This window comes from Trachemys scripta, chromosome 2 (assembly GCF_013100865.1).
Source record: "Trachemys scripta elegans isolate TJP31775 chromosome 2, CAS_Tse_1.0, whole genome shotgun sequence".
Classification (NCBI taxonomy): domain Eukaryota; kingdom Metazoa; phylum Chordata; order Testudines; family Emydidae; genus Trachemys; species Trachemys scripta.
The window spans coordinates 57,806,427-57,818,063 of record NC_048299.1 but is presented as its reverse complement, the minus strand read 5'-3'; positions in this window follow the sequence as shown (position 1 = coordinate 57,818,063).

The window sequence follows — 11,637 nt, the reverse complement described above, 5'->3', positions numbered from 1 at the left end:
TGGGTTAAAGAGTGCCTTATAATAAACTGATTTTAGCTAAATCAGTTTCTAAATAGATTTGTTGAAATGTATACAGTTTTTTCATGTGGACAAGACCATAAAAACACGTTTCCTTCACTAAAGACTTGCATTCTAATTCTAATCATGATATGACAAGATGGAGAATGGGGGAGAAGAATATGTGGTAAGGAAGGAGCAAGGTGACAGCAGTAAGATTACATGGTTAATGTGTTTGGATGTCTGCACAGCTTGTGCAGATTATCAATTTATTATTAGTAAAATATAGGGCTGTCAATTAATAGCAGTTAATTCACACAATTAACTCAAAAAGATTTAAGAAATTAATCTCAATTAATCACACTTTTAATTGCACTGTTAAATAATAGAATACCAATTTAAATTTACTAAATATCTTTGGATGTTTTTCTATTTTTTCAAATATATTGATTTCTATTACAACATAGAATACAAAGTGTACAGTGCTCACTTTGTATTATTATTTTTGATAAACAAAAGAAATACTATTTTTCAATTCACCTCATACAAGTACTTTAGTGCAATCTTTTTATTATGAAAGTGTAATTTACAAATATAGATTTTTTTTTACATAACTGCACTCAAAAACAAAACAATGTAAATCTTTAGAGCCTACAAATCCACTGAGTCCTACTTCTTGTTCAGCCAATCGCTCAGAAAAACAAGTTTGTTTACATTTACGGGAGATAATGCTGTCTGCTTATTATTTACAATGTCACCTGAAAGTGAGAACAGGCATTTGCATGGCACTTTTGTAGCCAGTATTGCAACGTATTTATGTGCCAGATATGCTAAACATTCGTATGCCCCTTCATGCTTTGGCCACCATTCCAGAGGACATGCTTCCATGTTGATGATGCTCGTTAAAAAGCAATGTGTTAATTAAATTTGTGACTGAACTCCTTGGGGGAGAGTTGCATGTCTCCTGCTGTTTTACCTGCATTCTTCCATATATTTCATCTTATAGCAGTCTTGGATAATGACCCTGCACATGTTTTTCATTTTAAGAACACTTTCACTGCATATTTGACAAAACACAAAGAAGGTACCACTGTGAGATTTCCAGGGGTGAAAGTAACTGAGGACACTTAGCAGTACGGGGGTGGGGTGGGGAAGGTGTTGGCTCTGGCCCCTGGAAGGGGTGGGGCCTCGGGTGGAAGGGGCGGGGCTGGGGGAGTCAGCATCCCCCAGCCAGCCCTTGGCCAATGCTGCCCGGGGCTCCTGTGTTGATTTAAAGGGCCCAGAGCTCTGGACGCCACAGCTGCAGTAACGGCAGTGGCGTCCGGAGCTCCGGGCCCTTTTAAATCACCGGCCCTAGGACAGCTGCTCCCTTTGCCCCCCCTGCCTGTCAGCAGCCGGGGAGTGCAAAAGGGACAGGGACGTTAAAACGCTGCAGGGTCCTTTGCTGCGGCAGCGCTTTAACATTGCTGCCCCTTTCCCCCACCCCCGTCGGCGGCCCTGCCGGTACGGACCCTACAGGGGAGGCAAAAGGGGCAGGGACATAAAGTGCTGCCACGGCAGTGCTTTAATGTGGGCTGGGTATGGGCCGGTGCGGGTACGGAGTACTGGCCTGTACCAGCTCACTTTCACCCCTGGAGATTTCTAAAGATAGCTATAGCACTCGACCCAAGGTTTAAGAATCTGAAGTGCCTTCCAAAATCTGAGAGGGAGGAGGTGTGGAACATGCTTTCAGAAGAGTTAAAAGAGCATCACTCCGATGCGGAAACTTCAGAACCCAAACCACCAAAAAAGAAAATCAGCCTTCTGCTGGTGGCATCTGACTTAGATGATGAAAGTGACCATGCGTCAGTCTGCACTGCTTTGGATCATTATCGAGCAGATCCTGTCATCAGTATGGACACATGTCGTCTGGAATGGTAGTTGAAGATGAAGGGACATATGAATCTTTAGCACATCTGGCACATAAATATCTTGCAATGTTGGCTTCAACAGTGCCATGCAAACATCTGTTCTCACTTTCAGGTGACATTGTAAAGAAGAGGGCAGCATAATCTCCTGTAAATGTAAACAAACTTGTTTGTCTTAGCGATTGGCTGAACAAGAAGTACATCTGAATGGACTTGTAGGCTCTAAAGTTTTATATTGTTTTATTTTTGAGTGCAGTTATTTTTGTGTACATAATCCTACATTTGTAAGTTCAACTTTCATTATAAAGATATTGCACTACAGTACTTGTATGAGGTGAATTTCTTTTGTTTCTTACAGTGCAAATATTTGTAATCAAAAATAATAATATAAAGTGAGCACTGTACACTTTGTATTCTGTTTGTAATTGAAATCAATATATTTGAAAATGTAGAAAATATCTAAAAATATTTAAATGAATGGTATTCTATTCTTGTTTAACAGTGCAATTCATTGTGAGATTAATCATGATTAATTTTTTTAATTGTTTGACAGCCCTAATAAAATATTAATTTACTTTCTATATGTATCATGGGAGAAGTGAGTGTTAAGGAGGAACAATGCTTCCCTTTTCTTCCGAACACATTCAGCTGTTCTTACAAAAAATGCTACAATATTTAATGCGTCATACTGGCAATTTATAGGAAAGTGCATTGTAGTAATTGTACGTAATTTGCTGCAGTGTGGAAATGTGGTCAACAACCCCCTTGTCACATAGTGCAGAGACCACCAAACCCATTTTATTTGACCATAAATCTGATCGGAGCCATTTTAACTCTGTAGATGAGAAGCCAGAGCAAAGACCTTCTGTAGCACAAAGCCCTCTGATACCCCCTTTATGCATATCAGAGCATTAATTTCATATGATCAATCCATATATTTAAATGTAACACTGACATTAGATAATCTAATCTAATGTATCAAAACATTAGAACCAGATCAAACCAATGGCCATCTAGTATTCTCCCTCTGAGACTGGCCAATTCAGAGGAAGGCATAAAACACACACAGCCACAGGTGTTGACAGTTATGCCTAAGAGGAAAGTTTCTTACTAATCACAGACAGTAAGTGGTTGATATGAAGCCTGGAAGTTGAGATCCCTTATATATACTTTTTGTCCTACCTAGTGAAATTGCAGGTATTCTTATTATTCATATAAAAATCTAATTTTTTTAGAATTATTTTAAGCATTTTTCTTCATTACTATCTTACGGCAAGGAGTTTAGAAGATTAATTTTGTATAACATGATCATTGTTTGCAGTGTTGTTGTAACCATGTCGGTCCCAGGCTATTGAAGAAAGACAAGATGGGTGAGGTAGTATCTGTTATTGGACCAACTTCTCTTGGTGAGAGAGACAAGTTTTAGATCTGGGAAACTTAGGGCTTGTCTTCATGTACCATGCTACAGAAGTGTAGCTGCGCCACTGCAGTGCTTTAGTGAAGACGCTACTATACTGATGGGAGAACTTCTCATGTCAGTATAGTTAATACACCTCCCCATGAGGCGGAGGAGCTTCTCCCATCGACGTAGCGCTGTTTACATGGGGGATTAAGTTGATATAACTACGTCGCTCAGGGGTGTGGATTTTTCATACTCCTGAGCGACATAGTTGATGTAGGTCTGTAGTGTAGACATGGCCTCAGAGTGTCACGACTAAATACAGGGTGGAAAATATTGTTTAGTGTAAATAGTTAACACATATTTCAAGGGACCAGTCCAGGTGAAATGGAGGCCATCTGTTATCCGTACAGTAGAACATAACACCTATAGCACCTACATGTTCATATGATTAAAAACTCCGTAAGGGTGGGATTTTCAAAAGTACTCATTGTTGGTCTTACTCATCTCCGGTGCAATCAATGGGAGTTCTACCATTAATTTAAATGGCTGCAAAGGTAGGCCAATACTAAGAGCTTTTAAAAACCATACCCTAATCCCCCCTGCCCTTTTTAACTATTGATGTTCACAAAGGTAACTCTGAATACAAATGTTGTTTTCATAAGGATGAGGGGAAGTGTGGGTTACTCTCAAGTTTGCTACCCTCAGCGGAAATGGTAATACCACTGGAAAATTCTGAAGAATGCTGAGGTGTAGGAATCAGAGAATGTCAGCTGCCAGATGCATGCTTAGGCCTGGTCTACACTGGGGCGGGTGTGTGTGTGTGGGGAATCGATCTAAGATATGCAACTTCAGCTACGAGAATAGCGTAGCTGAAGTCGACATATCTTAGATCGACTTAGAATTACTTACTTCGCGTCCTCGCGGCGCAGGATCGACGGCCACGGCCCCCCCTGTCGACTTTGCTTCAGCCTCTCGCCGAGCTGGAGTTCAGCAGTCTACAGAAGAGCGATCGGGGATAGATTTATCCCGTCTACACTACACGCGATAAATCGATCTCCGATAGATCAATCGTTACCCGCCGATCTGGCGGCTAGTGTAGACGTACCCTTAGAAGAAGCTCAAACAAGGGTGGAGAAGGAAAACAATGCTAATGTCAGCAAAAGAAGGGTGTCTGCTAAATGAGTAAAATAAATGGATAAATAACTGGCATTTCTGTATAGAAAAGAAATGTTTGAATAAAGATTTGAATAACTACTGCTAGAGCTCCTATATATTCCACTCTTCTTTATTTACATTCTTGTTTTTAAAAATCTCCAATATTCTACAGTAATAATCCAAACCACTACAGTTTGGGATGTGCTTATTGCAGTATTTGAGACTATTACTCTAGGATACTACAGTACTTTTAATAAACGTAGGAATGCTACTAAGCATGTAGTTTTGTGCTTCTATAGAGAAATCTTTTCAGAGTGTGGAAGAGAACCTCCATCATTTGTAGCCCATTAAAATTGGGATCAGAATAAAGAATGAACAAATGGCATCTACATGACTGACCATCTCTTGAGAAGGAATTTAAGCCAATTTCACGGACATAGTTTTGGTTTATATTCTCACATGGTTTCCCCAGCATTTATACAGGACTCCTGTGAATATTAAATTAGGGGGTCCTTGCACCCTCAACAAGACAAGCTTGTTTCTACTGAGGAGCCTTTGTGCTTACAATCCCTGAAGTTGCAGGTCCTGTTGGTGCCAGAGCGGATTCTCTTCCTCAGTCTTCTGAGGATCCCTGGAAGCTAAATATGATAACCTCAGCCAGAATCTGCCGCCATAAAAAAAAAAAAAGAGATTCAAGAACTGAGAGAATTTCCACTCCCAAGTATTTCCAAATAAATCTCCATTGGCTCTATTGGGTGCTGTTGAATGAGGTAGCATTAAACCAAGGTGCCTTGTGACACAGCTGAAGTAAACAGGTCCTTTACTGTCCTGTATTAGCACAGTTCATAGCCAGAGGGATTTCTTCATTTGAAAATGTACACCAAAGGATTCCTTTTCATTAAGAGAAGTCATTTTGCTGCATTGCAGTTTACTTGTTGGTTATTTGCCAGTTCTCAGGGGAACTGCAGAGACATTTGGGATTTTTGCATGAAAAGCGCTGGGGAGTGAACATTTTTCTCCCCTGGTGGCACATACTCATCATTTTAAAACCACAGACCCAGTGAAAGGCAGTCAGAAATTTACTCTCTGAGCACCTCAGCTAGCTCCATGTGCAAAGAGTTTGGATTCTCTTGCTTGCCTATGTCTGGATGGTGGTGTTATGAGAGAAGGCTTTAGTTTGGGAGAGAAGTCCTTGGTCATCTTAAAGTTTGTGCGTTGGCTTTCCAGATTTCCCTGCTTACTCAAGAGGAGAATTTATGTCACTCGCTCTTCTGGACAAGCTCTGTGTTCCCCATGAGCCAATCCTGTTTTGTAGACTGCGGTAGATGAAAAAAGGCCATAGAGGCAACTACTCTCAAGGAATGTCGGAACACTCGGCAATTTAAACAGACAGAGCTTTGTAATGGATGTGCCTCTCAAATCAAAGTTATCACAAAATCAGAGAAGGAGAGTGTGTAAGGGATGGTAGATACCTTTTTGTAGCCTCTCAGGCTACAAAGTGCTTTCTAGTGCCAGGCTGATCAAGTGGTAATCAGTGTGTTTCAACAGTGAAAATGACTGTACCACTTGTCACGGAGACTAGGTCCACAGTGGGAGCAAGTTTTGGCAGCACAGTTATATCTACACTAGGGCTTTGCCCAGCACAGGTCAGGGCTCACACTTCTTCACAACCCCTGTCCAATCTAGCTATGCCAGTGTCACAGGGTCGGTGCTCCTCTGCTTCTTTTCCACCTGCACCCTGCGTTTAGGCTGGTATAGTAAAGAGACTTCCACACCTTCTTTTGCTGGATCACCCAAGTGTCTTTATTTACAGCGTTCGTGCAGTTCCCCAGTCTCCCAACAGCTAGCGCCCCACAGACCCTCCCCTGGGTTTCCTCCCTTTGAGGCTTCCGCCTTCGGTAAGGAGACAGTGATACTACCCTCCTGTCTCTTCCCAGTCTAGCCTCCTCTGAGGTTTGTTCAGGGTTTTTATAGCCCTCCTGTGCCTCAGCCCAGCTGTCGGCACTCAGCTCAGCATGTTCCTCTGAGCCAGCCCTGATTGGGGCTTGCAGCTGGGCTCCCTGCTGAGTACCTGTGTCTCTACCCTGGCCACCTGGCCAGAGAGCAGACCACAGCCAGCATTTTGGCAGGGCTTTAAAGGGGGTTTTACCCCTGCCCTGCCACAGCTAGCAACAATTTTTAAGGTAGACTTGGCCTGATGGTTACAATTACACATCATGCGTCTATGAAGAATGAGAAAACTAAGCAACCAGGCAGCATGATGGCAGAAGAAATTCAATGGGCAGATCCTTAGCTGATGCAAATAGGCAGAGCTCCATTCATTAGGTAACTGGTTCAAATTCAGTCCAGGTCAGTACTGACCGAAGCTGATAACATCTGATGACTATTAAGTGATTTACAGTATGCAAAATGAGTTAATGGTTGCTGTCTAACTCTTAGTGACAGGTATCCATATAGCCAAAGTATAATAATAATTGGTGCCCTTGACAGAGGCTAACACTGGGATGGGCAATAGAGATAATTTAATCTCCTCACCTATGCAGGTGGTCATTCCAGGATAATATTTGTGCACATTGGCTGAGCAGCACAGCAATCTCCAGGTCTGTCAATCTTTTTCAAGATTATGAAATTCACACACTTCTTAAATACCTGCCTCTAAGATGCAGTGTTATTATAACTCTTTTATATTTGCTATCTGGGTACCTGCTTTATACCCTAGTATTCAGTGTTGACATTTTTGGCTTATTCATAATGACTATAAGATCACACTGAGTCATAAGGCTTGTTTGTCAAAAGGTCCCATTTTTTTTGAGAATTGCGCATGAATAGTGATTTGTCTAGTTTCCACAGGAAGTAAGCCCATCATTTCCAAAGCAACAACTCCGTTTAAAATACTCTGACTTCAAGTTTCACTTGTCTTTGAGAAACTTTTCAGTTTCTTCTTGGGATTGCTTTGTAAATGTAAAGTGTTCTGAAAATTTGTGACAAAGAGAAGTTGGGAGGGCGAATGTTGAGATGAAAGAAAAACAAGGACAATGCAATCAATATAAATGCGGGCGATAAAGAAGTTCTTCTCAGAACAGTAAGCATTTTTTATTGAGAAGACAATTAGGTTTTTTATTATGTATACTTTTATATAACATTTTACATATAAGTGGCACTTTACAAAAGGCCAAGCTCTCTTCCCCCAAAGAGCTTACTCGAATCGAAAAGAATATAAAGAGCTTAAAAATATGTGCATTCACAGGCACTTCTAAGCACTGTGATTTCACTCTTGAGTATTTTCACTGGATCCACTGCATTCAGAGTTGCAGCTTCCCTTTGCTGCCCACACACTAATTCATTTCTATATAAAATGCATTTTTCCTAAATTCCCCAGGTGTTTAGTGCTTTATAAGCTTCAGTTTGTTTGTGCCATCTTGATTTTGACGCAGTCATACTTCCTTTGGGGCATCCACCTCTTACAAGTGTATGTGTATCAGTCAATAGTTCTTCTTAATCGCCTTTTTTTTTTCCTTAAAGGAATGCTCACCTAACTTTCCTAACCCTTCTACCTGGCTATAATTCCTATGTCCATTTTACATCCTAATTACACTGTTTGCAACTTTTCCACTTACAGAATACGCTTGCTGAGTTGCCATCAAATGGCACCTGTACAATCTGTGTCTAGTGATGTCACCAGTTTTATTCACATAGAGCTCGATCCCCTGCCTTTGAAGTCAATGGGAGTTTTGCCACTGACTTCAAAAGTAGAAGAATCAGCTCCGTAGAACGTGAGCCAAAGCTCACTGAGGTTAATGGGAATGTCCCTATTCAATGAACTTTGCATCATCCTGCAGTGCAAGACTTTATTTCCCATTTCCTTCTCTTGTTTGCTTTTATAATGTCTTTCTTATTGTTATTTCAGCCCTTTCTGGGAAAGGGAATTATTGTACAAGACATCAATATAAGCAGGAATACATATGCAGATTGCACTGCAAATTCAAGTTACAACAAAGAAATGTGATTTTTTTAAAATTATCCTTGCAGTTTTAAACCTATAGCTGTATGGATATATGTATAGCTGGATGATCCCCTCTAGTTTCTTATAAGAGAAAACCGTTCAAATAAACTTTAGCACCTTCCTATATAAAACCACAAATATGATTCATATAACTAGCAGACAGAAACAGGGAGGCCAATGTCCTCATGAATTACATTCTAATTGAAAGGTCAACAGAGACCAACCAGATCTACAAGATCTATGTCCTCAATTAACACAGGCAATGGCTTTATTCTTAATCCCTGATAATGTTGGTTTTATCCCACTACTATAGTTCCATTATGTTTTTCTCAATTAAATCCTCTTGCTCTGTTTACTGTGGTTTAGTTGTACTTTTTGGAAAATGTTACCATCCTTTAAGCTTCCCATTTTATGAATCCTGTATTCACAATCTCATCTAGATCCATTTTAATTACCACTTTATTGGATATGAACTTCTTTATATATATAAAATCTTGGTTTCATTGGTTTTTACCAAATTCCCATTAATAAATAACTTTTATTAGGTACTATAAGCTCCTAATCAGGTTATTCAAGTCTCTTGCAATTCAGTCTCTCTCGGTCTTTACTAATGACCAGCCTTTATAATTTCATGCCATCTGTAATGCAATGTTGTTGTAGCCATGTAGGTCCCAGGATATTAGAGTGAGTGTCAAGGTGATATCTTTTATTAGATCAATTTCTGTTGCTGAGAGAGACAAGCTTTCTGCAATGTCATATATTGTTTAGTCCCCTTCCAGGTCATTGGTGTGTCTTGTATTTATTTATTTGGCTTAGTTCTTCTTTTTCTGAATAGTACTGAGAATAGAAGCTAGGATATAATGAGGGCTGTTTTTATCCATCATATACAAAATGACACAGACTCCCTGTTTCTGCATAGAAAAGGTTTTGTGGATATGAAAAATGCAGAGTACCACAGAAAGCTCTTTTGTGATGTCATGTCTAACAACATTGCAGTAGTGAACATCTATCAGACTTTGTTTCTTTATCCAGTGGTGGGATGTGGGAAGATGGTTAATATCAAATTATGATGATGAAATTATTATGATAACTTCATATCATATCTCGGTAACTAGGAATGTAGACTGTCAGCCAAAAGATTTATTTTTTACATACGATATAAAATGGTCATGCTGCTTCTTTTAAGATATAGAGCCAGGGCTGGTCTTAGCATGAGGCGAACTGAGGCGGCCGCCTCAGGTGCCAGACTGTGGGGGAGCGCCAATAGGACCCAGACTGTAGAAAATTGTGTCTGCTGCTGGTGCATATGTATTCTCTCTGCTCTAGATGCACAGAGATGGTGGAGTGCTGTGCTGGAGGAAGGAGGGCACAAGAGACATAACAGGCAGGCAGGAGAAAAGGTGAGAGGGAATAACAGAAAGCAGCAGGAGCTGCAGGGAGAGAGAGGAGGAGGAGGAGTCTCTTATGTACCTCTCTAGCACCCCCAGGAGCCTGGACTGATTAACACCAGCTTCTCAGGGAGCTTCCTGTTTCCTGCTGCTTCCCTGAACCCACTTGAGGAGAACAGGCAGACAATTGAAGTAGTAGGACCCAGTTAGGCCCTTAAGATGCTGATATCTTCCCTCAATCAGGCCCTGCTACTGGCCTGCTTATTTGTCCCCCTCAATTGAGTGTGGAGAGCCGCTATAGCTGGCACAGAACAGCAGTCATGAGTGAAAAAAGAAAACGCCCACCTGGGGCAGCATTCAGAAAAAGAAAGAAAGCAAAGGAAGCTTTTCTATCTAAGCAGGAAGGAGCTCTCCTGAGATACATAGACTCAAATGTTCACAGTGAATCTTCCGGCCCCAGTGAGGATGTGAGTGGTGAGGAGATGCCTGATTTTCCAGTTAGTCAGAGTGCAGGTGACCTGGCAGCTACTGCCCCATCCATATCTCCATCTCAAATGGATGTAACCATGCACATTCCTGAAGAAAAGTGTAGATCAGAGAAGAGTCTGGTGGAGGCGCAAGAAACAGCTACTGCTGAGTTTAGTTCCTTAAGTCTAGATGATCCAGGACTGTGGACCCGCTTGAGAAGTAGACTGAGGGACTTCCTTGCACTGCATGGGCCACAGCAAGTGAAAAACTTCATGTTCCCCAAAGACAATGAAAATAAAAGTTTCCATCCAATACATTACTGACGTGAAATCCCCAATGGCGACAAAGTGGAGAGGCCATGGCTTACGTACTCAAAAACCCAGAATGCTGCATACTGTTTTTGTTGCAAACTCTTCCAGTCTAGTGTTCCAGCCACATTGGGCTCTACAGGAACAAAGGACTGGAAAAATCTGGCTAGAAATCTGGCATGCCATGAGAACGCAGCAAATCACCAGAGAACATTCCATAGGTGGAAAGAGCTTGAAATGAGACTAAGGTTAAAGGCCACATAGATGATCAGCTTCAAGAGAAGATTGCATCAGAGTCTCTTTGATGGTAAAATGTTCTGAAAAGGCTCATTGCCATTGTGAGAATGCTTGCTACCCAAAACCTAGCATAGCGTGGAACTTCAGATCAGCTGTATGTACCAAACAATGGAAACTTCCTTAAAATTGTGGAGCTGATGGCTGAGTTTGATGCTGTACTCCATCTAAGAAGAGTCACCACCCAAGAAATGTACACACACCACTATATTGGAAAAACAATTCAAAATAAGAATATACAGTTACTGGCAACAAAAGTCAAACAGAAGATTGTGGCAGATCTGAAGTCAGTAAGATATTACTCTGTTATTCTGGACTGCACACCTGACATCAGCCACACGGAACAAATGACTTTAATGGTGCGTTTTGTAACAACAACAGAACCTAGTGAAAATGTCCCTGCAATGGTGACTGTCAGAGAGCATTTTCTAGAATTTATTGACATTGATGATACTACAGGAGTTGGTGTGACAAATGTGCTTCTTAAAAAGCTGGAAGATATGGGAATTGCGATAGGTGACATGAGAGGTCAGGGCTACGATAATGGTGCCAACACGAGAGGAAAGAACAGAGGAGTGCAGACATGAATCCGAGAGTTAAACCCTCCAGCTTTTTTTGTCCCATGCAGGTCTCATTCATTGAACTTGGTGGTCAGTGATGTAGCATCAGCTTCTACTGAAGCTGCTGAATTTTTTAATGTAATTCAAAGCATCTG